The 25,795-nt window shown below is 45.1% G+C and overlaps 1 protein-coding gene across 3 annotated transcripts in view; it reads left to right on the top strand.

Annotated features, from left to right (window-relative positions):
* Positions 1-25,795, top strand: part of PRICKLE1 (prickle planar cell polarity protein 1) — a 62,123-nt gene that overhangs the window by 24,009 nt on the left and 12,319 nt on the right. Inside the window, exon 1 of one of the 3 annotated variants that reach the window (XM_085219667.1) lies at positions 22,501-22,643. The exons of 1 other annotated variant lie outside the window; for it this stretch is intronic. The gene's annotated coding sequence lies outside the window, so the exon portion shown is untranslated. Of the gene's footprint in view, positions 1-22,500; positions 22,721-25,795 lie in introns of those variants that run through there. One more of the 3 variants, XM_085219663.1, reaches the window with a different exon arrangement.

Here is a 25,795-nt window from a genome sequence, read left to right as displayed (position 1 = left end):
TGAAACTGTAGCCTGATCATATGAAGCCAATTTTGAGATGCAGATCCCAAATTAGGGTGCAGATAGATTGGGAACAAGTTGCAAAGGTGAATTGAAAACATGTATTTTAAAATCTTTTCAATCCCTGGTAAATCCACGTCTTCCATTTCCAAGAGCTGATTTCATCAGATCTCACAACAGTACAACACGTACTCACAAAGCAAAATAATTGTACTTTATTTTTTCCCCCACCCTCCTTAATCCTTGTACTTCTGTGAACTACAAAACAGGACAGTTTAACATCCTTATTACCAAGCATCTTAGAGAAGGGAGGGACAGGCAGGTGGGGAAGGAACATCTACAATCATGAAAAGATAAGTTATTCCCAACTTCTGGTGCATCTAAGCATTACAGAATCTAGAAAGCAGACTTAATAAGCTTTTTGTGAATCTCTTTGATTTACTTCTAAGTCTTGTAGCTCTGGGAGAATTAATAAGTGCTGCTTTTAGTGCAGCACTGCATTAGTAAGCTCTTCACTTGAGATGCACAACAGCTGGTTGTTGAACATGTAATTTTGCCAAATTTAGAACAAGAGATTTAAGAAAGAAGCTTTTTCTTGTAAATTGTGCATGTATATAATTAGTAGCTTAGTACCATTTTAAACTTCTCCATCTGCATGATTGTTCTTTTGCATTACATAAGTCTTCAAGAACAGGTTTAATTACCTAATTAAGCCTAGGGTTATTATTTCCTGTGGAACATTTTAATTACAAATAAAATCTGAGGTTGAAGTAACTTAATGTTGAAGGAGAAGGTTTGTCCTAAGATTTTACAGCCATTTATGCTGCTGTAACTGAGTAAATGTTTCCATATGAAACCCTGAGGAGCAGGAATTCTTATTTACATGTATCTACCCTCTGAAGGTAGCCTGCAGAAGACATTTTTGAAGTTGCTTTCAAGCCATCTTTGCTTCCTACCCCAAAGAAGTAGGCCTAAAAATGGTTGCGTTTGAGTAGTACATGTTCATTAAATAGTTGTTTCTAGCCTTAGGTGCTAACGGTATTGGATTAGTTACTGTGATCTTGATGGAACGGTGGCCAGGTTCTCCCCAGCGTGTGTTGTTGAAGGTTTATAGGACTAGAGATGGAATTCTTTCAAAACTTACATTATTGAAATACTAAAATGTACTAATTAGTTAGTTAATGGTTAACTAAAAGGCAATTCTCCTTTTAAGTGATTAGGTTTTTCTTCATGTAAAGAAGATGTAAAGGCATCCTTACACTTCTTCCGAGTTTCAGATTTTCAGAGAAGTGGTTGATATTTCAGGTGGAAGGCTGCACCACATTCTTCATTGTTTAGCATTCTGACTTTTCAAGAAAGCAGTGCCATTTTAAGTAAAAAGATGCTGTCTTCTCCTTCTTGAACCCCTTGAGAAAATCCTAGTTTTTTTCTTGCCTATTTTGTGAATAACAACAGCAGCAAAGCAGATCATGCTGTGTTTACAGCAGTGTCACGAGAATTAATGGTGGTACAACTACCTGAGCTGTGTGTTGAACAAGATCTGAAACTTCAGAGAGAAAATGATTTGAAGCTAAGAAAAGCTTATTCAGAGAAAACACTGTAAACAGTGAAGTCCATGGGCTGCTTTTGTAAAGTAGAGGAAGCTGCATTCACATTTTTAGAGTAGAAGATAGTGAAACAGATGGACCAAGTGGTTTGGCAGAAGCAGGAAGTTTTATTGTTGGAGAGGATTTGAGTTTAGGAATTTCGGTTTAGTGGCTTGCACACGCCCTTCTGAATATTTACTTATTAATTTTTTTAATAAGGATGTGGTTTGAGATGTAGGATTTCTTGAGGGGTTTTTGGAGTGAGAGGGGAGGTAGCCATGCTTGGCGGTTTAGTTCACATGTGCTTGATGGTATACACTAGAAAAGTACAGCAAAAGCAGAGCTCCAAGGATGAGCTCCAGAAGTATCTCTTCTGCTGGAGAGGGAAAGATCTGCAATTTGTTTGCCTTAGTGAGGAGAAATGTGGTCACAAATACGTGCTTGCACTCAGGCTTTCCAGTGACTAGAAGAGCTCTGATGGAAGCAAACCAGATCTTTGTGACACTCACCAGGATGAGCGCATGCTCAGTGGGCCCATCTTTGGTCTGCAGTGAGAGCTTACCCTTACCCTTTTTGATCTTTGCTTCTGAAGCTTTATGAAGCAGCAGCTCTGTGGATGGTTCTCTGTGGAAGACGATTCTCTTCTCTTTTGACAGTCCATGCCTGGCACAGAGCAATCCAAGAGCTGTGCCACCTGGCTGTGAAGCTGGCACTTTAAGAGAAGTTGGCCATTTAAAATAAGCTATGACTTTACACGTTTAGGGTCTAGCCATAAAATTAATATATATGTATTAAAAAAAAAAAAAAAGGCACAGCAATTCAAGGCTTGTTGAGCTGGGCAGAGATTTCAAGCTAACTTTTAGGTCAAAATCATCTTGCACCCACACAAACAATTAAGAAGAAAATTATCTGAAATCCATTTGCATGAATTACACTGGAAACAAATTTTACTCAATACAGAATGAATTATTCCACCATAAAATAGAAGGAGGTACTTCTTAGAATAAACTACTTTGCATCTTTTAGCTGTCAGCTTGCTCTTTTAAACTATTATTACTCACTTGTCTCAGCCTGCCTACTGTTGTGTCCTTAAGTGCTCTGGAATCATCTTGCCTGGATATAGTCTTGTCTATCTGTGTACGCAATGTAGTGTGTGTGTGTACGTATGTTTAGTGTATATGTTGTATATAGGTGTATATAGGAGTGTATCTTTGTTGTAGCTCAGTGTCTTCATCCTTTCTACTTCCCAGTGGAAGCTCAAGGCTTTTTCCTTGCTGCACTTCTGAGTTTTGACCTAGCAGTAGTCACTGGGGCACTGAGATGACTTTGTTTTATGTATTTTAAATCGAAAAGGGCATTTGTGTCAGCACTGCGTGAAGCTGCAAAAAATGAGATGACCTTGGAGAGAGGGAAATCGTAAGGCCCCATATATGTTGCTTTAAATGTAGGCCTGGGTGTGTGGGACAGGCCCTCTTTTGCCAGGCGGGCAGCCAGGACTAGCACTGCCATTACTGTGTGGTGAGAGCTGAAACCCCATTATGCCTTAAGCAGGAGGAAGTCTGATGCACAGCCCTGTGGCTGTGCCAGGCATCCCTTGCTCCTGGGCAGAGCTGTGTGTAAAGCTGGTACACTCCTGGTGGAGCAGCCTATCCTCTCTAACCATGCGTGGCACACCATATTTTTCAGACTTGCTTCTCTGAAAGCTCTGCCAAGAGGTCTGCCACAGGGGTATCTCTGCTGCAGGGGCTGCCTCTGGAGATGCAGGTGGTGTTACCAGCCCTGCCTCAGCAACAGTGAGAACTTGCAAGTCCCCTGGCACGGCTAGAGCCTGCTGGGTCAGCATTGCATCTCCAGCCCATGGCCTCAGCACAGCAGGGTATTGTGAGCAGTACAGTGCTCTGCCCCTGCCCTCTGTGCTCAAGGATAAAGCCTTCCAAGTGGGTGAAACAAAGAGAATGTGGCTGTTCTGCTTCAGGATGAATCCTTTAATGTGAAGGAAGAGGGGACCAAAGAGAAAGCAATTTCCAACAGCCTCCTGTGTGTGTGGCCAGACCTCACTTCCAATCACTCTTCACTCCACATAAGTATTTCTAGTGATTTACATGGCTTAATCGAGGGTGTCTTCAGTTGCCTTTCCCTTCCTGTGTTTTGGCCTTGGGCTACAGGCCTCCCTGAGAACCTTTCCTCCTGATTTCTGAGCCCCAGCTCAATCTGCTGTGTTGGTGTTGGCTTCTTCCCAACGCTGCCAATGCTGACTATGCTTCTTATTTATCCCATTGGACACCATTAAAATAAAAGACCAGAAATCATTTTTAGGCTGTTCAGCAGATTGGTGCTGTTTGTATCTAAGGCTGTCATAGTCTCAACCCATATGCCAAGGTTTAATTGGAAGCAATAATCTTTTGAGTTTACTCTGACTTTAGGAAGAAACAGTTTTATTCTTCTAACTTTATTTTTTTGTTCTTTTGTTTGTTTTTTTTTTTTCTCTGAGCATCTGTTTCTGAATGCAGACTGCCTGCATTAGCTCCTCTGCCCACCTGAGTCCCTCCTCCTGCTGCTAGGAATCGCAACTGCCTAGTGGGATGGGGCAGGAGGGTTGCTTGATAGATCTCTTCCATCTTTCAGCTGGCAGGAAGATGGTGATTCACCTCATCAGTTTTGACTTGGAGCATTTTTGTACCCCAGATGTGTGTTCCCAGCATTCTCTAGTTGGCTGCACTTCCTTGGAAGCAGAAGCTATGGGGGAATGTGATAGAGACATCCAAGTTCAGCAGCATAAGAGCTATGTAAATGTGACTGTAGTGATGCTGGCTCAAGCTGAATATCCAGCTGTACTGCATCACATGGATTTATGAGCCTGAGTCTCCACTAGCTCATGAATCTCTGCTCTTGATCTGTTGCTTGATGTAGGCACGCACATCTCTGCAGATGCCTGTGTTCAGGGGTCTGGGCTCAGACGGCTAAAACTTTCTGTACCTTACCATTTCCAGCACTGATTTCCAGCTCTGACTGGCAAAGAGCCCAGCAACCATGTCACAGAGGGCTTTTTGCGCTCGTTCCCTTCACTGACTTGATTTTTTTAGTCATTTCAAAGTTTTGAACCCTCTAAATTGTTGGATGACCTGACCTGCTCTGCCTCTTTGAAGCATTCTCCCAGGAAAAAAAAGTGGGCCACTGTGAACATCAAAATACAAAGTAGGATGTAAAACTCCCATCATCTTAATGTCATGAAATAAACTCTCAAGCAAGGCTTTTCTTAGGGACGTGCTTTGAAAACGATGAGCGTCATGAGAAAACCCAAATGAGCGATGATGGAGTAACTTAAGTTAATGATGTTAATGTTGAGATTGGCTCTTCTAGATCAGCAGTATTTTAGAAAACCTAATCTAACAGTTCCTGATAAACCCTTACATACAGAATCTTGCTTTGTTCTGTTTCCAGGGTAATCCTGGCTTCCTCATATTACAACTATAAAGCTGGGCATGCAGTATTTTTAATAAGTACTTATATCTTGGTTCAATAAAAAGATATTTCAGGATAATTTGCACACTGCAGAGTCTTATTTCAGTGTTTTGTTCCTTTTTCCTCAAGTCAGGTTATAAGATGAAAGGATACACTGCAGCTAAAACAGTGTTGTCAAGGAGAGCCATCTAGATAGGAGCTGATGAGATCTTGACTAAGCTTTTCAAGGCAGAGCTGTTTGTCAGTCAGGTTCCTCTTTGTGTGTGTGTTGGAGGAGTGGCACTAAATTAACCGTTCTCCATGAGTTAAAAATGACACACGCGTCTAATCCTGATGTCCTATAGCTTGTTGCTATAGAACTTGCCCAAACTAGTGGACAATAGCATGCTGACTAAACACCCTATAAATGACTTGTTTTAGGCAACTTGTGCAATATGTGTAGCAATTCATGGCTCTGGAGTGCACGTAGTACTTAATAAACATGAAGTATTAATAGCAGTGCAATACTAGCTTTTTTCTTCCTGTGAAGCCTACTGAAGATTATTATATCTCTGAGGATCATGGACCATATTTCTGTAACACTGGCTTAGAATTTGTCCTAGAGCAAGACATCGTTGTATTGCATCTAATTGCTAACAGATGGGAATGGATGGATGGACCCTGGCATCTACTGAAGGAGTAGGTCCATCTGGCACAGTTCTGGTGCTTCTTGTGGCTGAGGGCCACGGTGGCTGGCTGGGGAGCTGATGTGGCTGAAGGATGTGGCAGAAGTACTGGCTGTTCCCTGAACAACATGGTGTATTTCAGAAAAGTGGGAAAATGAAAAGAGATGTGTTTTAATCTGTGCACTGTACAAAGCTTCCTGTGACAAATTTTATTTCACCTGCTGAAATTGCTATGCCAGTAGAAGTATATTTCTGTTAAAGGTATTCATGTCCTCCAAGTAGTACAGCTTCCTAATCTAGGCAAAGCCTGAGGTGCTTGAAATAAGGTGTTTTGGGGGGAAAAAAAAAAAAAAGCAAATCAAATAAACAAAGAAAAATTAGGCCACTGACCTTGTTTCCAGAACCAGCCTCATGCACTCCACTGTTTCTTCTTTTCAGTGAACCAATCTATTTCCTACCGTATTTTTATGAGCCCTGTAACTTCTACAGGACAAGACAGGCAGGTGACCTGAAATGTAGAGGGGAGTCCCTGTCCTAACGCAAGTGTGCTGTCAATGAAGGATTGCCAGTAAAAAGAAGTTAGTCTTAATGTTTTTCTCTTCGAGGGTATCTTAGTGCTTAAGCCGCCAGCAGGACTGTCAAGTCACACTTACTCGCCTTTAAGCTTTCTGAATACATTCAATGAGAAAAAAACCAGCCAGTGTTTTTATTACGGGTTGCCAGCATAAATATTTAAAACATCCCCTATCTCATTCCTCTAATCCCGGAAAGATTGCTTCTCCTAGAGACTGGAAGGCAGGTACTCATGTTTGTAAATAAAAGATCGTCTCAGAGATCAGAGAACTGTGTGTTTTACTGCGTTCTGTGACTAATTGAAAGATAATGCAAAAGAAAGGGAGGTGGGAGGAGGTGGGACAAAAGAGAACAAGAGAGAGTACATGTGCGCAAGTCAACCACAAGCCATTATTTCCCTGCTGCCGGGGGCATGGAAAGAGAGGGTATATAAATGTGTGTTAGCTGAAAGGGAATAAAGCCCCAAGACAAAACTGTTTATAACCTGCACGTTAAGTCAATCTGAGCCTATCAGCAGTGGAGGTTAAGGTCTTATTTTGCCCTGGTAAGTTTTATTGAAGCTGTAATATGGCTTTGGTCATGGACATGCAATAGCAAATGCCAGTGTTGCTGGCTCAGCCCCGGGAAATGCAGCCTGCATTTTGCAGTGCCGTGAGTGAAGGGCTTTGCAGCTCTGCTGGGGCAGGCAAAGTGCGGGGCTCCCTTCTGGGCTCTGCTGGTGTGTGGTAACTTCTGGGGCTGCAGGAATAGGAGACCTTTCATTTGAATCCCATTCTCTTCTCAACTGTGCTTGCATAAACTGAACAGCATTTCAAGTGAAAGCTTCCTTTTCCCTCGTGAAGATGATATTTAATGTGAGCAGACTGAGTGACTAGAAGGAAGTAGGCAAAATCAGAGCAGACCTCCAGTGAAGTGTGTTTTCAACCAGTGCTTTGCAGTAGATGGCCTTGATTTGCTCTGGGTCACGTGTTTACTCCTATGTGTAAACTGTGGCCTGCTGATCAGACAGGAAATGTTTGGGGCTGGAAAGCTTCCTGTGGTGTCCTGATTCATGTGAAAATGAAGCTCCTTGTTGTTGCAATCTTTCCTGGCATATCTTGTAGGAGTGTCCCCAGGGTTGGGAGCTAATAAGTCGAGATAGCTACGCTGCAGACAGCCTGCAGATTCTGCCAGGCTCTGTCCAAAGGATGCTGTTCAGGCCAAGCAGATGGTTGGCCTGAAAAATAAAGCAGGGGCTTTGGGACGTTTCTCCAAAGAAAAGTGGGGAGAGAACTGAGTGAAAAGGAATTTTAAAAGATAGATGATGTGCAGAATTGTTGCTCTCAAGGCAGGAAAGTTTTACAGAAAACATACGGGTTTGGGGCAAGAAAAGGTCACGGATCAGATAATGGCAAAGGTGTGAGGCTGGTGGGTCATCTCAGATCTAGTATGTGGCACATACATCCAGCCTGGATGCAGACTGGCAGTTGTTGGATGACCAGGTATGCTTCTTAAGGTCAACGATCTGTATCACATGCTCCTGTGGTAACTAGGGAGTGACCAGCTGCTAGGTGCTGAGCAGGCCTGGTCTCCTCAGGCTCACTCCACGTAGCAACCAAACGCTGTGTGTTCCTAATCAGCAGAGGAGGGGGTCTGGCTCTGCGGCCTGTGCAGCCTGTGAAGTGGGTGCTGCTGTCAGACAGGCAGCTATCAGCAGATCTGCTCAGCTGAACAGCCTGTCTTGCCAGTTCTCAGTGGTGTTGCTGTTGTCCCTGTGTTTTCTCCTGCTGGAAGGAAGGCACCAGGGTTGTGGGATGCCAGCACATTCTCTGGCTTTGGCACCCTGTTACGGCAGGTTAGGTGAACCTCCTTTTACAGTAGCTTTGTTTTCTGGTCACAGTTGGGCCTTGAGTTTAAACCATTTGCGTTACACCTCTCACAGCTGTTGTGGCTCACTGAGTTCTCTGAAGGATGGCATGCTGGGCACAGGCCGAGGCTGCAGCACACACCAGCGAGATGAGGGGGAGAACCACAGACTTGTCCTTCTTCACAACGTACCTCACAACCCCGTGTTTAGGGGCACGGCATTGATTACACTCGCAGACATCAGGTATTTTGACCCGATCCAGACAAGTGGAGAAGACCAGAGGGAGCCAAAGGAATAAACGCAGCTGCAGTACTCGGCAGCTGCACCTGGGAAAACACGGAGAGCTGATTTAGCAGTAGAGGCATGGAATGGGTTTGCTGCACTTTACAAGTCTTTATTCCCTACTTTTCGATTCCCCATTGAAGAATCCGACCTCTGCATGAAAAAGTCCTCCGGACAGCGCTGGCATAGAGCACTGGGCAAAATCAAAGCGTTTACAACATCTATATCTTTGAAGTGCCTGCTTAATAGAGCCGTTGTCATGCCGGTTGGAGGCAACACTTCTCTTTGCAAGTGAAAGGCTCAGCGGAGCTGGCTGATAAGCGCTGGTGCCCCGCTGTGAAATTGACCCTTTGAACTGGGAAGAATCACTCCAGATAAGCACGTAATGGAATTTTTATCTGGTCTGGCTTTTTATTGCAGCGTGTTTAGAGTTGCCAGTCTTTCTATGCAGCAAAAGCATTTTCTCCTTAGCTCTTGTAGGGGTGTGGATAGCACGATAGTCACCTTTTAAAGATGCTGCTTTCGGGCTGGGAAGAAACAGCCACGTCATGCCTTGCTCTTACAGGAACAGAAAGGAAGCAGTGACAATACAACCTAAATAACAAGCATGTGTTGATTTAAGAACTGAACGTGTGAAAGGCTGGGCTTCTGAAATCCCAGAGGAACAGAGGAGTAGCAAGGATATTGGCAGTATTGTTGAAAGACAGGTAAAAAGTTATGTCACTCTTATCTATTAAAAAAAAAAAAGGCTGGGAAATGTTTCACAGACTTCTGTTTTCATTTTGCTGTAAAAATAAAGGTTCTCTTCTACATTAAACCCCACAGGTTCATTTGTCTATAAAAATATAATCTCTCAAAAGCATAACGTTTGCAAGCAGAGCATTGCTAAACACTGTGTTTCTTCTGTATCAGAGAGAATCTGCTTTTGTTTAAATCGAGGATCATACTCTTTGAGGTTCTCCTTTCTAAGGAGAAAAAACAGCCGTTAAGACTTTTGGTCTCAAATCCCAGTACCAAAAGAGCAAAGCAGAGGACTTCAGACTTGACCTGGTGCTGAGGTTTGCTATGTGCCGTAGCCCCACCAGGCCTGGAAGCTGAGGCCTGAGTGCTATGCAAAGGCTGCTGATGTCTGAAAGGAGTGTTTGAATTGTCACGGTGTGTCTGAGAGTAGGACTGCTGGATTCAGCACGTGCAAGCTGTTTGGCAAAACGGCCCTCGCTGGCAGGGCAGCACGCAGAATACAGATGGTTTGAGTTCTGAAGCTTGAAACAATAACAGAAGATATGGCTCTATTAAATACATTGATCCAAACAGATCCATCCTTTCACAGAATAAAAGGAAACTCTAAGGGACGGTGTTGTGAAGCAGCGTGGGAAGGGAACATTGTTGAGGGGGGAAAATTGCTCTGAGTAAAAATTCATCAAGTTCAGGCTGACGTTTCTCAGTGTCAGGTTTCCCCTTTGGCCTCCTTGAGGTGCTGGTGGTGAAAAACCTCTCAAGTAGTTTTATCCCACTTAATTGCTCTTTAAAATGTGCTCTATTCCTTGCTAGCAATACAGCACCACTGTGCTATAATAATGAATATGTAATTTAAAGAAGGGGGGCAGGGGCTGACATATGGCAAATACATGCTTTAGTTCTGTTAAGCACATGATTTTGAAGATAAACAAAGCTGTTTCCTTATCCTCAGCATGTACTTATTTTGTTTTACTGATAATGAGAAAAAATTAACGCTGCTTAACATGATTGAAAACAGCAGTATTCTATGAGATTAATGTCTGCGTGAATGACATTGAAAGCCTTTTTGCTTCTTTGTGCTTAAAGTAAAGTTCACTTATGTGTAAGACGTGTTAAAAAAGATCATCCTAACTCCAAAAAGCAGTTTAAAATCTCTCCAATTATGTTTTGTTTTCAGTCTTGTGGGGGTGTTGGAGCTCTTTTGGAATTATTTTTTATTTGCTTTTCAAATCTGTGTGGCTTAGTAGTGTTTTTATTAAAAATTGGATTCATTTCTATCAAAGAGCTTCCAAGTAATGGAAGGCTGTTTTAGTGTTTTATAACATAGGCATTTTGCATTGATGTCTGTAATAATGACTTCCAGCATTCAGGTTGGATTAAGTCATATTTCAAAATTTTATCTAGAAACTTTTGTAAGCCAAAAACTTGAGAGATGTAAGCCTGAAAAATGAGAGAGGCAGCAGTTATTCTGCTATTATACATGTTATAGAGGTTTGAAAAAGTTAGCACAAGACTTCTCAGAATCCATCTGCCTGAGCTATGTTTCATTCAGCAACGTGATTCTCTGAGACCAGTAGTTGGAATGGCCAAACCCATGTAGCATGCCCTGCACTGTGCACCCCACTGCACCTTTAATAGAGATGTTATTCCTCTTTGTCTGCTTCTTTTTTTTTTTTTTTTTTCTGTTCAGTGTGTCTGAAATACTGTGCTGGCCAATCCAAGTAATAATGTTGCCTCAGGAACCTTGGGATGCTGCATGCATTGGGATACTAAATAAAGGCATACACATATGCTGCATGGTTCAAAGCCTCCTTGAGCCAATGCTGGAGGACTGTGGAGGCTGGGGAAACTAAAACACAGCTCTATGTTTCTCACCTCATGCAGAAAAACAGTCTGTGGCTTTCCCATATCCTACACGCCATGTCCAGGAGTAATAGTCAAAAACATGCTGTGGAACGTACCTGTGAAATAGGGTAGGTGACTGTTAGGCTTGTGTCTTGGCCCTGTTCAGTGACAATTTAGCGTGCTCCCTATCAAAGGAGAGCCAAGAAACTCCAAATGCCCCTTGGCTGTAGTAGTAGGCAGTACGTGGTACTGCCCCAAAGGATGAAGCTACCGCACTGAATCTCACTGAGGGCTCATGGCAGATGTCTGGCAGGTCCTCCTGATCCATCGTCAGCATGAGTGTTCTCCTCATGTGCCACACAGACTACTGAAGGCTCTTTGCCCCCTTGTTACTGTGCTACAGTGTCCTCCTATAAAGTGACTGTATTGTGACCAGCACAGAAAAAGCTGTGGGTTGTTTTATGCGTTGTCATTGTTCTTCTGATTAATGATGTCCCTCCGATTTCTTCCAACACCTTTCGTATGGGGGTTCTACTAGCTCAGCTCTTAGAAACAGATGTGTAACTACAACATTAATTATATGAATTCCAGTGACCAAACTTGGGATTCTGCTGTTTTCCTTTCAGCAGGGCCCAGCAGCATGTGAGAACCAGGCACAGCAAATTGTGATAGGTGGAAGAGTGGATTCTGACGCTGCGTTTGTCTTGTGGAGAAGAAATGCGCATGCTGAAATCTTTACTAACTGAGTTCCAGCCACTCAGAACAAAAAAAGACCTGTCTTTGTTGATGTTTACTAGATGCTGCTTTGTGGATGAGTTGAGCCAGCAGTGCTGAAAGCATTTCATATTGTTACCACTTGATCTTGAAACATGCTTTCAGGTAGAAAAAAGAAAACACACTAAGACACAAAAAATCAAACCCTAAAACAAACCAAAAACAGTTTCCCCCAGCAATGTGAGTAGTGTAATATTAATTGCTCCACTGGCATTGTGAAAAGCTTTTCCTGCCTCCATTTAATGTTGTGTAAGTAGTGAAATGTTATTTGTAATACCTTGTTGCACTATTTTACAGTATTGTCAAAGGAGTCTTCAAATAACAAATCTTTGCAAGACAATGTAGTGTCACCCCATCTTTCAGACGAGGAAATCTGACAAAGAACTTATTGGTTCTGCTGAAAATCTGCTAAGAGTTACACCAAAGTGATACTAAATCTTGATCCGTTTTTTGGCATTTAAATTTGTATAAGTCACTCTGCTGATAGCTGCTGTGCCTTTTATTAAATCTTCTCTATTGATTTATTAATGCAGAAGCTTTGTTCAGTCTCACAGATCAGAGTTGAAGAGATAATGTGCAAGTGCCTTGCTGGAAAACAGTGAATTGATTTGATGAGGTGGTAGTGGATAAACTTAGTGCTGCTTACAGTAACTAAAAAAATGTACAGCTCGGGCTCAGATAGTCAGCGTTGTCCCAACGAAACTAATGCTCACTGTTCAAGCAGCTCAGTCTTTGCTGAGATGGAGCACGTGCCTAATTGTCATCCTGTTGCTCAGGGCAGATATTGGCCTTCTAAATGATGGGATTTGCTTTGGATTCTCATTGAATGTTGTATTCCATAGCATGACACATGATATGCCCTGCAGTGTGTCATGCACCATGATGCTAATCAACATTCAATACCAAAAGAAGAGAGCAGCTGCTCTGCAGTCAGCATGTCTGAACAGTCCTGCACGCAGCAGGATATCGCTTAATTCACGCTAATGGATGAAGAACTGGCTTCATAACACTTATGCAAAAGAGACTAATGATCAGGGAAGAAATGCAAACTACTTTTCATTTATTCACAGAGATAGCTATAATTATATGCAATAACTGGATCCAAAATCTTGCTCTTCAGTATTTAGTTGTTGATAACACAAAATGTGAATGGCTTGTTGTGCTGTTCGTCTCCTGCGAAGTTAATAACTTCACGCAGAAGTATGTATGTTCTTAAATTCTCATTGAGTGAGTTGCAAGGCTTAATGAGGAAAAGCTGCAGATAATTGCATCTCCTAAACCTACCTCAGTCATTTTCACTGTGCAGTAACGGATCTCTGTTGAAATCCACTGCTGGGAGAATCAGCATATTGATTCAGCTTCTTGCCCTTATTGTGTTAACTCCACTGTCTTCTGTGGATCAAAGAGAAATCAAGAGGAGGCTATGTGTCCATTGCAGTTGTGGCAGCTGAGTAATAAGATCGTAGTTACGTACAAAGGTCTTATTTTTAGCATCTAAACTGTAGAGGGCTACCAACCCTCTTATAATTCTCCCAGGCATTCTTCCTCTTCCTTGTTAATGAAATCTGTCGCTCCTCTTGTATGTGTGTCATCTCAGTGGTACAGCTGGTGCCACTTGATCATTCATGCCTTGAAGAATTAGACAGCTATGGTAGCTGTAGTAGTGTAATGGTGTCAAGCAAGAGTTGATCAAGCTGCATTTTTAACAAGTCATCATCTACTGGGTGCTCTGGACAGTGCCAAGGACACACTTCTGAATCTATGTTATACTACAAGCTAGCTTTGGCTATGCAAATGTTCTCTAGACTTCCTAGTGTTACCTGTAATGAAGAAGCAAATCCAGATCTCATTTAGAAGAGGAAGGTGACTAGCACTTGAGGGTCTGTGATCTTAACACGGTGTCAGCCCAGGTTGGTATGGGCTCTTGGTGTTTTCTGTGTTTTGATGTAGTGTGAACAGCCTATGGGGTTTCACTCCCACTGAGCGGGGAACTCTCTGGACTTCTGCAGTGGTAACTTGGTCTTGCCAAATTTTAGAGATCATCTATCTGATCAGCATGCTAGGAATCATTTTTGAGTATGGACTTCCTAATCTAATGGCACTCAAGTTTGTTTAAAGAGCAGTTGTACTCAAAACAAGATCTGGGTTCCTCATTTCAGTAACTGAATTCTTATCAATGGAATTGTAGGTAGTGTAACTAGATTACCTTTTTAAGTTTCCTTAATGTCTCATTCTGTTCGATGAATTCTGTTAAGGTCTTATTTCTGGGAACAGATCTTCTGTCTTTCAGGAGGTGTGTATGGGACATCTGCCAACTGCCCAAAGCTAAAAAGTGATCCTGAACCATGCCTCCATTCCCAGTCTTTGTTAGAAAAAACAAGTTTCTGACTTTAAAAATCACCTGATGCAAATTTCAGAGTACCTCGCATTACAATGCTGGAAGAAAGGGCCAGGGCAGCTGTCAATATATTGCATTTACAAAAACAATGTAATTATCACTGACTCATTACTTCTGTGTATGAGGGAAGGAGAATTATGAAGGAGTACTGCTGAAGAGAAAGTAGATGATGACTGAGGAGGGAGGGATGCATGTGTGTAACACAAAAATCCAAAGATTACATCAAGCTGGAGAGCTGTGTATATGGCTGTTGTGAAATATTTATTCTCATCTTTCTTCTGCTTACTAATTGGCTGGGAGTTAAACTTGTCTCAGCAATAATTGCTGTAGACAAGAAAGCAAGTCAGGAAAATGTGAATGTTTAAAGGTAGTAAATTGTCAAGAACTAATATTAAACATACAGCCATACACTCAAGACTTTGTATGGCCTCAGAACGTGACAGTTGCTAATTCTCAGACCTGTAAAAACATCGTCTTGACAAATCATCTGTCAGGTGAATCTGGAAGTCATATACGGCAGATGTGACACTCAGAGGTTGTACTTAATAAAACCTTGTTTGTCACAAGGTAGTGTTTTGCTCTGAATTCATAGTGCTATCTCAAATGCTTTCTTTCAAAACCTATTTAGAAGATACTGAAGCATTATGTAATGGGTAGGTTGCATGTTTTTATGCTATCTAACCCTGAAAATGATGGAATTCTTCCTTAGAAACTACTGGATTGAAGAAATTAATCTTGAACTATCTTTGAGAAAGTGTCTTGACACTTGAACAGATTCCCTCCACCTCTGATTCACAGCAGTCCCTCACTTCATAGTGACTGAGTGTAAATGTATTTTTAAATGGGGGTGGGGGGATCCTGCTTATTCTAGAAGCATGCACTGTCTGTGGGCATAGCTTGCATTGTCACTTGCTCACTTCTGTTATATTCTGGTACTCTTTTTAAGCTAGACATTCCTACTTCACAGCTATGTGTCCAAAGCAATCCCCCATCTTCCTAAGTAAGATGGTAAGAAAGAAAAGCTGGGATATGCTGACGTGTCCAGGTGGGTGTAGCTTAAAAGCTAGGTGGCTTCTAACAAACTATCAAGTGTCAGGTAATGTCTAACAGTTGCTGTTTCAGCAGCTGACAGTACCAGAAAGACTTAAGAATAAATGGATGCTTGTACAAAGGTCACTCATGTCAAGGGTGCCTGCTGAGTGTTCTTAAAACAATCTTGACTTTGCTGGATACCACCTAAACAAGGATTTTCATTACTGTGAATAAAATGTTTGTTCTGAAAATATGCCTATTTATTCTTAAGACTGTGCAAATCTTTCTATGAATGCAGTTAAGAATGTGTATTGAAGGCTCCAGTCCTGTCTGTATTAATGTCATGCTGACAATGAGGTGAAGCTTGATATTTTAGGGGACCGCGAACAGTTTTCCTTATTGTAGTTACACAGTTAAGTGTCTTGTAGTTTTGTGGAAAATCTAATGACTACTAGCAAAAGAACATAATTAACTTGATTTGAGTATTTGTTTAAATGAAGTCTTCACTATTATCCTGCTGAAAACCAGGTGCAACTTACATCTTGAATAGACATCTTGGACTGGAACTTCACGTGTAGTCTACATGAAGAGAGGGAAAACAGTGCTTTTAAGTCACCGCCTGATCTAGCTATGAGGAGAAGGGAATACTTGGAGAAGAAATATGACTCTTTCTAATAATGCCTTTCAACTATGTCTCTGCTAGGTCTGGCTGAACTTGTTGGTTGTTTTTTTTTTTAACTGATGTGGTGGCACTTATGGCTATTTTCTGGCTGTGTTTTTGGTTTTTTTTTTCCCTTCAGTTCATACCTGTGTATCCATAATCCTAGTGGAACTTGGCAGAGAGAAATGCTGGTGAGGCGATCTTCCCTGGCTTCTGTTTGATGTGGTGCTGATGTATCAGTGTGGTTATAATAACTAGCTACTGACCAGGAGCAGGACCATCCCTCTCCTTACCTCCTATCCCTCCCTTATGCTGACAATTGCATTCAACTCATCCTGCAGTAAACCAGTTCTGGGAAAGAACTAATTGTACTTTAGAGAGGGGGAAAAAAAAAAAGAAAGAAAGAAAGAAAGAAAAAGGACATAACCTCCTAAATCATCAGTCCTCGTAATTAAGCAAAAAGCCCAATTGAGTTTCCCAGTAAACAGGCTGAATCATAATCCTCCTAGGAAAAGAGAAAGCAGGCATAAACTCTGCATGTTTATCCTATATCCTACTTGGTCATACAGTTAGATTAATGTTAGTAAGGTGGAGTTTGTACTAAGGGCAAACCCCTTATAGTACTAACTTTCCTTGGCCAGATCTGTAAACTGGGGGCTGTTTTGGTGCCTGTTTTAGGGCGATGGGTTACCTCCCAGTAGTTCCACTGGGAAACAAAACCCTGGGATTGTTTTTTTCTTTAGCAAGGGGCCAGCTTATAGAGATTTATAACACATTTAAGAAAGACATGGGAGTGAGGGGTAAAGTCTCCACAGCTCTCAGAGAATTAACTTTAGATAGAGGATTTAGTCTTATTTTTTAAGCCAGCCACAACTTAAAGTGTGGGAACTCATTGTACAACTATGGATTAGTGTCTGTAGAGCGGGTGTCACTCGGATCCTGCCTAGCCCATGGCAAGCCTTCTTAAGCATGAAGAAAAAGAAATCTTACAAAAATCAAGAAAGCTGCAATAACAGAAGCAACTGGCTGGATAGAAGAGCAATATCTGCTGAGGTGGATGCCTGCTTAGCTTTGAGACAGATGTTTCAGTTTGCTGAGCAAGAAGCGTGAGGATTGTTCCTAGCTGTGCCTGCCTATAGTCTGACTTAGTACTTACTGGTTGATTTTTCTGTGTAGAAGACTGAAACGCATATCTTTTTTTTGGTGATGCCTTTTAGTAGGGTTGCATGGCCTTTGATCTTCACAACCCATACTTCTGGCAGTCTCTTTTTCTTTCTTACAGCTGCTTTACTGAAAGCTAACAAAGGACTAGTGCGTTGTTACACATCATACGTTCATTATGTTCTCCTTACAGCACTGCCTTCCTGGAGGATGGCCTGTGATTTTATTCATAAAATAAGCTAAATAGTTAATCCAGTCATTGTTTGTCCCATGTGTTTGTGGTGTACTGTTCTATATAGGTCTCAGAAAATGGTAACATAGTACTCTGCTGGCTTCCTAATTCAGTGACTGCGGGATTTTCCTCCCTCTCCAGATTTAAGCAATGGGAGGTTACCACTGACCTTTGCAAACTTCATCTGCCATTTAAAATTGTTTTCTATGGAGATAGTGCTGCAGCAGTGGTAGTAATCCTCCATATCAAACTGTGCCTTCACTTAGTCTCAATCACCTGTTTTTCTCCAGAGTTTGGCTTCAAGGCAGGAGCAGGCCATGCATCACTGCAGCATTTACTCATCCACAAAATCACGCTTGCTAAGAGCCCAAAGTTCATTTTAAAATATTTGTCTCTTTGCACAGATGCCTCCTGTGATAAGCCACCTTCTAGCAGAAGAACCCCACAGAATTTATACCATTTCCTTTTTTAATCTAAATCAATTTCCAAACCAATTTAGATGAATTGTGACGGGTTCTTTGGAGGCAAGGCCCGAGAATAGAACTTGGCACAGATAAGATTGATATCCTTCATCAACCACATAGGCTTTGGCACAATAGCTGGCTTAAAAGTACCTCAATAAGCAAACAGTGCATTAGCACCAGCTATGCAACACCTTCCACGTTGCACAACGGTGTTTGTGCCAATGTGTTATTAAAAAGCCAGGCAGTGATTGCACCCTGCGTCAGCTCAGCTACAGGCAAAGTGTTGGAGGCACAAGTTGTTGCAAGGCACTTGGTAATGCCTCACACAGCCTGGGAAGCGGGGCGGCAACTAGCTGGGGACGCTGATGCAGCTGAGAGGCCGGCTGGTACCCCAGGAGACTGACACCGGCCGCAGTGGTGTCATGGCCAAGACCTGAAGAGCTGTCAGCCCAGGCAGCTCCTTACACCGCGTGTGATTGTGAGCTGGTTATGGTGCAGAGCTGGTTATGATAAAATCAGATTACTGTCTTCTGAAAAGCCTGTGGGGTTCAGAGTTTCCAGGTTCCACAACAGACCTGTTGGTTCAGGAGCAAGTCCGAGCCCGATCCAACAAGGACAGGCATTTCAATGAAACTTCTAATTCTTTGCTGCTGAAGCAAAGTGGAATCAGGGCTTTACAAGGTGTTTTGTTTGCAGACTGCAGGAGCACTAAGAAGAGGAAATAAAACAAGCCTCTTGCTTTGTAACATCAGCCAGTCCACAAGCCAGTGGCAGCTGGGTGGTGGTCCCCCATCTGTGCCTCCCGCCGGGTGCCTCGGCAGCCATCCTGCAGTGGGTGGAAACACACGTGAGCATGCTTCTGTCTGCTTTGGTGAGAGAGACTCGGCTGGCTCACAATTTGTTATCTGATGCTAATGTTTCCATTGGATATTTTCACTTACTCTCCAAAGTTGTGTTGGGCATTGTGCCCACTTTGCCAGTGATAAAGCAGGCAGGGGGATGCATCACACTGAATGCAGCAAAGAAAAGTGGAAAGTGAGTGCCCCAACTGAGTCACAAACCAGTGTCAGACAAAAAAACCCTCTCCCTTATTTTTCCACTTGTTGCATTCCCCATGCAGGCTTCGATTTCATTTCCATATCTCTCCCTCTCTGTTGCACATCACCTCTTGTCTGCCTGTCTTCTACAGAGACGGCTTTCTCTCTATTTACTTGAAAATTAGCAAGGATTCAGACCTGAAGACATCACAGGTGCTGCCACTGTGTCTTTTCTTCGTAGCCTGAAAAATATACGATAAAACCAAGCAGTGACAGAACTGAGTGGCCTTAGCACACCAGTGACCACACTGGCCTGCCATTTTTTATGAGATGTCCCCAAGCTGCGTGTGGCGAGGAGCTGCTGTGCTGCTGCCAGTCTGCCTGGACGCAGTCCCTCAGCCACCTCCCTGTCCTAATGTGGCAGATATCCCCCCGTCCACATGGGAGACAGCACAGAGGGCATGTAGTGCAGGCAGAAGGAAACCAGGCTAAGTAGGGAGAGCACATGGAGGTTTCACCTATGGCTGTGTAGGTGCACAGTGGCACAAAGAGGTGAGCTTGCTCTGGTGACCCATTACGGTCCTTCATCTTTTGGATGTCAGGGAGGAAGTTCTTCACAAAGAGAGTAGTGAGGTGCTGGAACAGGCTGCGCAGAGAGACTGTGGATGTTACATCCCTGGAGGTGTTCAAGGCCAGGTTGGATGGCAGCCTGGTCTAAGTACCAGATCTGGAGGTTGGTGGCCCTGCCAGTGGCAGGGGGGTTGGAACTTCATGATCCTTGGGGTCCCTTCCAACCTAAGCCATTCTATGATTCAAAGCTTCACCTGTGCTTTAAAAGATCCAATGCTTCAGGTGCCTCCTAATGATAATATATAGCAATAACATTGTGTCAACTGTTCCTATCTATGAAGACGTACTTCCCCACGTACACCTCATGCTCTTAATCTGGAAGAGGCCTAGGGTCAGGTCTGGCAGGATGCTTAAGTATCCGGAGATGCAGATAGATGTCCACAGGGCTTTCTATACACAGCAAAATCGATGCATTCAGAAGGAGGATAAGGAGTGAACTCATGGAGGCCTACAGCTTCCTCCTGAGGGGAACTGAGGGGAGGGCACTGATCTCTCTGGTGACAGTGACAGGACCTGAGGGAACAGCACGGAGCTGTGTGAGAGAAGGGTCAGGTTAGGAGTCAGGAAAAGGTTCTTCACCAGAGGGTGGTCAGGCCTGGAACAGGCTGCCCAAGGCAGTGGGAATGGCACCGAGCTGCCAGAGTTCAAGGAGTATGTGGACAACTCTTTCAGACATAGGGTTTGAATTTTGGGTGGTCCTTTGTGGAGCCAGGAATTGGACTCTATGATCCTTTTGGGTCCTTCCCAACTCAGAATATTCTATGATACTATGAATACAGTTACATTACACTTGTATTTTTGAACACTATATTGAGTGGTCTTTGAGGAGCTGGGCCTATCTTTTTGTTGTGCTAGTGCTGCCTGGCTCGGGGAACCAAACCAGCATTTTTTTTCTGGGTTGGATCTTGCCTAGAATAGCTCAGACTGCCATGGGACTGCATCCCTTATGCTGGCCTCTTTGCTCCCTCAAAATATAGACCCGAGCCTGCTAAAGGTGGAGAGGGTCTGGATGCTGCAGAAATACCGTAGAGCTCCTTGCATTGTAGCCTGAAGTTGGGATCATACGTGCTCTGGTCACCTCTCCTAAAATTCCTTAAAGGTAGCAATGTGTACCAGGCTCAGGTTTTGATTTGTGGTCAAACCTTTGGAAAGCTGTTGTAATTCCTGTTCCGTGGATTCTTCTTGCACTGTCAGAAATATGTGAAATCCTTGTTTTGTTTCAAAATATGAAACCTGGTTTATTTGGAATAGTTTTCTCATTGAGTTCTCTGAAAGAATTACGACTGACAGATTTCTTTTTTTGGTCTTGCTTCCATTCACCTTACTGCATGCTTTCACCTTTCAGAGCTGACTCACTTTTATTTTTTAATAAACGAACAGACGAGATGATACTTAATTAAAACTCTTGGAGTGAAGGTGGTGATCATTAAAGGGTGCTGATGTAGAGAGTGATCTCCTCTGTTTGTCCATAGAAGTAATCAGGTTTGAGCAGTGGGTGTTTTGCTGCTGTCCTACCCAGGGAAACTGCGTCTAAAGCACAAGAGGTTAATTAATTCCCTGCTCATTGGTCTTTCTTCCGAGACTGCCAACAAAGGTAGCAATTACTGGTGTTATCTCAAGGGATGTTCTGTGAGGTGGATAATTGCGAACTGTGAAACCCAGCTGATACTCGGAGCAAATTTCATGCAGGCCAGAGAACACACGTGGCCTGGTCAGCGGTAAAAGAAAGTTGTTACCCAGACTAAGTTTGTGCTAAGACCTTGGGGCAAACGGCTCCGTATCCATTACAGATCCCCTGAACCAGCCGGTTGTTTGAAGAATTAGCTCTACCCAGCCGGAGCCAAGAATGTGGAACGTGCCTTAAAGGGCAAGAAGGTTTGTGCTTGTCTTTTTTTAGCTTTTTTTTTTTTTTCTGAGGCAACTTCTGGAGCATAGTTTATGCTTAAGATTAAAAGTGTGTATGCCGTTGTATTTGTTGTGTAAGAAATAGAAAGCCATAGCAACGCAATTGCTGCTGTGGAAGGAACCTGCATCAAAAGAGATAGCTCAGAAATGTGCAAATGCCCGGGGGAGTTACAGCAGTTGATTCCTTGCCTAACATTCAAGGGTTCGATTACAATCCCGCACTTGAGCACTGAAACAGCAATCTGAGTTTAAAAGAAGAGCTGAAAGATATTGACTGCTTGAAACACTTCATGGTGCGCTGTAGTGGATTTAATAGGAGTTGCGCTGGGTTTGCTGCCACTTCTGAATAAAAACCAAATGTTTTACTCATGCGAGAAGCACTTTCAGGAAGATGTTACGGGCACGTTGTACAGGGTTTCGGCCTTACGATGGCGAAGTGCATTGCCCGCAGCCCCGGGGAGCGTCTCCTCTCCGCAGTTGAGGCCTGGCGCTGGCGGCCCGCTAAGCCACTGTCAGCGCCCTGCAGGAGGAGAAGGCAGTACTCGCAGATAGCCGCTGGTTAACTCGGCCTCGGAGCGGGGAAGGACAGACATTACTCCTGATGCTTCCATTTCTGATGAGTGGTGAATGGAGCGGCCGCCAGATGGGGGCTGCGTAGCGTAAGGGTGCAGCCCGTTCTCGCGGCCCGGTGTCACCCCGGGATGCCTTCCTCCCAGGGGCCCGCTCGAGGCGTCCCTGAAGGCGGGGGCACACCGCTATCTTTCCGTTCCTTTTGTTAATACAATAGTTTTCCCGTCCTTATCAGCCCGGGCGCTCGCGGTGGACCGCGGGGTCAGCCCTCCCGGAGAGCACAATGCGGGGCGGGGTGGGAAACCTATTTCCAGTACAAACGGCGGGCGAAGCGCCTTCGGTAAAACGCGGTTCCTCGTGTCCGCGGCGCCGAAATCGGCCGCCGCGTCCCTCGGGGGCCCGGCTCGGGCTCGGGCTCGGGCTCGGGCTCGGGCTCGGGCTCGGGCTCCTCCCGGCACGAGCTCCGAGGTCGCCGCCGGGAGAAATTCCTGCCGAATTCCTGCCCCCTCCCGCAGGAGCCGCGGGGACGAGCGCTCGGCGCCGGGCTCCCGTCCCCGGCCGGGGGATGTCCCCCGGGGGGCGGCGGGGAGGCGAGGCCGCGCCCGCCCCGGCCCGCAACCCAGGGGGGAGGGCGGAGGACGGAGGACAGGGGCCGGCCGGGCCCGGGGCCGGGGGCGGCCCAGGTAGCTCGCGGCGGGCGGGCCGAGGAGGGGAAGGAGGAGCCCCCCCGCCCCTTCCTCCGGGTTGCGCCCGGCGCCGGGGGAGCCCCGCCGCAGCCCGAGGTGAGCGGCGAGCGGGGATGCTCGGGGACCCGGCGGGAGCCGCGGGACGGGGCTCGGGTTCGGCCGGCGGCGAGGAGGTAACGCGGGCGGCGAGTGCAGAGCCGCGGGGGAGGGGATGGGAGGCACCTCGCTGCCGGGAGCTCGCAGCCCGGCCGGCCGTCGGGGCAGGCTGCGCCGCGATGAGCTGGGGAGGCCACCGCGGAATTGCGTCCCCGCGGCTCCGGCCCGGTGACTGATCGAACGCTTTCTCCAAGTGTTTTCTCTGGAAACTTGTCTCAAATGAGGGCTGCGAGCCCTAACAAAGAAGGGTGTTGTTCGGGAGCCAACAGGTGACGGAGTGAAACCTGAGCGCGTGTGTACATTGGAGTAAAGTCTGGCTGCTGTTTAAAATAGAATTAAAAAAAAAAATCAATGGGAGACTGTAGAAGGCGAGATTTCTTTCTCGCTAACTCCGCGCAGCCCTTAAGGACGGGTGGGCATTTCCCGAACGCGCTGCCCCGGGGCGCTGCAGGGCTCCGCCGGGGGACGAGGGGACGGGAGTTGTGGGATCGCTCCCCGGGTCCGCCTGGAGGTGCCGGCCCGGTGCGGCTGTTCGCACCCGGAGCCGCGTGTCAGTACGGCTCTGCGCTGCGGAGCGGGACTCTGCGGCCGTCCGTGTAACGTGCGCCGGGAGCGGCTCTGCGGAGCTTCCCGCACGGTTATCGCTGCCGTGTGCCGCCCTTCCTCCCCGAACGCGGGTTCGGGCGGGAGGGCTGCGCCGAGCAGGTGAATGGGCTGCCAGCGCTAATCTTAACTCGCCGAGCCTTGGTTGTGAATGGGTGTGTGTGTGTGTGTGTGATATGCATCTCGCATCCCCTATTGCCTTGTTAACAAGCGTTCTAACAAAAAAAGTCGTTAAACAATTTGCCCTGCAGGACAGGGTAAAACAGCAGGGGGTGGGCGAGGAGATGTTTGTCTAACCGTGCTCGCAAATCGTGACCTCTCCTATCTGGTCAGGGGTGACAGCAGAGCATAATCGGTGAGCTGGAAATCCTCGCACGAGGATAACCTTCCTCCGGTGTCTGAGGGCTGTGCTCTAAGTTTGATACCCCCGTGTTTCGTGCGCCGGTGGGTTTGTAGTTGGGAGCGCCAACTTCTCCTTCTAAGAACTTGGTCCTATATGGTCATTTTAGTACATCAGCGGAAAAAAATGTCATTATTGCTTTTCTTTTAAAATCGAATTTAGCTGTTTAACTCAATATGTTATTCATAGCTGTCAAGTTGCCAGTGAAATATCTCCTTGTAGGCTAGGAAGCTTTTTTTTTTTGTGAGGTGGTATTGGAGCAAAGCTGAAACCTCAGAATGTTCCGCAGAATTGAAAAAAGCAAACCAGAACTTGCAGTGTTACGTAGATGTCATGGCATGAGAAGAAAGAAGACCACCTTTCTACTCATCCCTCAGAAAGCACTTATTTTTTCAGCTGTTGTTTATGTTCATCTGAGTTCTCCTTAGGATGCAGTCGTTTCAAACAACTTCGCTTTGAAGAAGCGGTGCAGTTGGGGGGTGGGGAGGAAGAGCCTTACAGCTTGAAAATGCAAGCCAAATTACACTTCAGCGGGAAAGGAAGGAGAACTTCTAAACAAGTAATTGCTGAAATAGTTGGGCAAATAGCTTGCTGTTAGGCTGCGCTGTTTTTAGAAACCTCGCTGTCAGCAGAAGCACGATATTTGCAGCGTGGCCATGCTGCTTTATGGTGTATTGTCAGCCAGTTTATAGCAGGCTCAGTATTAGCACTATGGTAACCTTTTTCTTTTAAAGTGAACGCTGGCCTTTGAGTAATCTGGGCTTGTTGAGATTTATGCACCTTGCTTTAAACGTTGCCAATCACCTTATTTCGGGAGGAGCACCCTGATGGTGAAGTTGTTTCTTACAGCTTGAGATTGGATGTGTTGCTCCTTTATTCCCTACCATTTGTACTGCCAGCCCACTCTGTGTCACAGGGAGAACGGGCCTGTGGATCTGCCCCGTTCTGCTCAAAATGAGCAGGTAAAGGTGACCCAGGCAGCATCAGTCTTGGTGGAGAAGGAGTGTGTCCCATCTCTAATGAAAGCCTTCTCTTTGGAATTAGGCAGCTATCCCGTGTTTACGTACCTTTGGTATGCTTGAAATCCTAACAGCACTCAGCAATGCTTTTGGCCATACAGAAGTAGCACGTAGCCTTAGCGCTCAGAAATCCCCAGGAAAGCTAGCAGGTCTGCACAGGGTCACATTTATTTATTTTTCTTGTCAGCTGGAGAAAGCAAGGCAGAGCAGTTAACCTGTGATCCCACAGAGAGGCTTTGGAGCAGTCCCTGTTGAGCAGTGCCGCAGTTACCCGGTGTGTTGGTGCCCCAGGACTGCAAAGCTGACAGGCTCTCCGGCTGAATGTGATGTCAGGTTTGCTCCTTGCTGCTGTGGTTGAGGTCAGGCCGCCTAGTGAAGCTTTGACAAAGGTGCTTCATCTTGTGGCTCCTTTCTTCCACGGGTTATGGGGCAGGAGTCAGCTTCTGAAAAGTGACAGCTTGATCAGCACAGCTTCTCGTGACACAACGCCGGAGGAATTGGAAATATCAGCTCAGGCCTCAGTGAGTGGCGTTCGTTGTAAACCAGCCGTCCAGCTACCTCTGATGGGGAGTTGCGAGGCACCACATCTGCTGCTTGCTTGGGGCTTCTCAGAAGGACTTGGGCTTCTCATCGATGCCCATCGTGGTGATGGCTGGATTTTATACTTCAGTGTTATTGGAGTTTAGATGATGTGGAACACAAGATGCCGACCCAGCTCTAGCATTGCTGTCCTTCTGCAGCAGGCAGCACTGTTGCTATTTTTGCTAGTGGTGATTTCTTATAACCGTGGGACGGTATTCTCTTGTTCCTCCACCCCCAGCCTTACAGGAACTGTAACAACAAATGTACCTGGTGGCTGACTTCATTTCCACCAGGATGTGGGCAGGGACACAGTTTGGTATCACTTGCTGTCCTGTTACCTGTTTCTGAAGGAGGTTAACTCAGGGAATCTAGTATGTACAAGGATGTCTGCCTTTGCATTTTAAGTATACAGGATGGAGCTTCTAGAGGCTTTTTCTTTGATTCCGGTCATACATTGCATTTTCAATAGGCAGTCCACGACTCTCTAT

The sequence above is a fragment of the Meleagris gallopavo genome, chromosome 1 (assembly GCF_905368555.1).
Source record: "Meleagris gallopavo chromosome 1, MGAL_WU_HG_1.1, whole genome shotgun sequence".
In the NCBI taxonomy this organism is placed as follows: Eukaryota; Metazoa; Chordata; class Aves; order Galliformes; family Phasianidae; genus Meleagris; species Meleagris gallopavo.
Note: the sequence above shows the minus strand (reverse complement) of the source record. Positions and strands in the feature narration are given on the sequence as shown.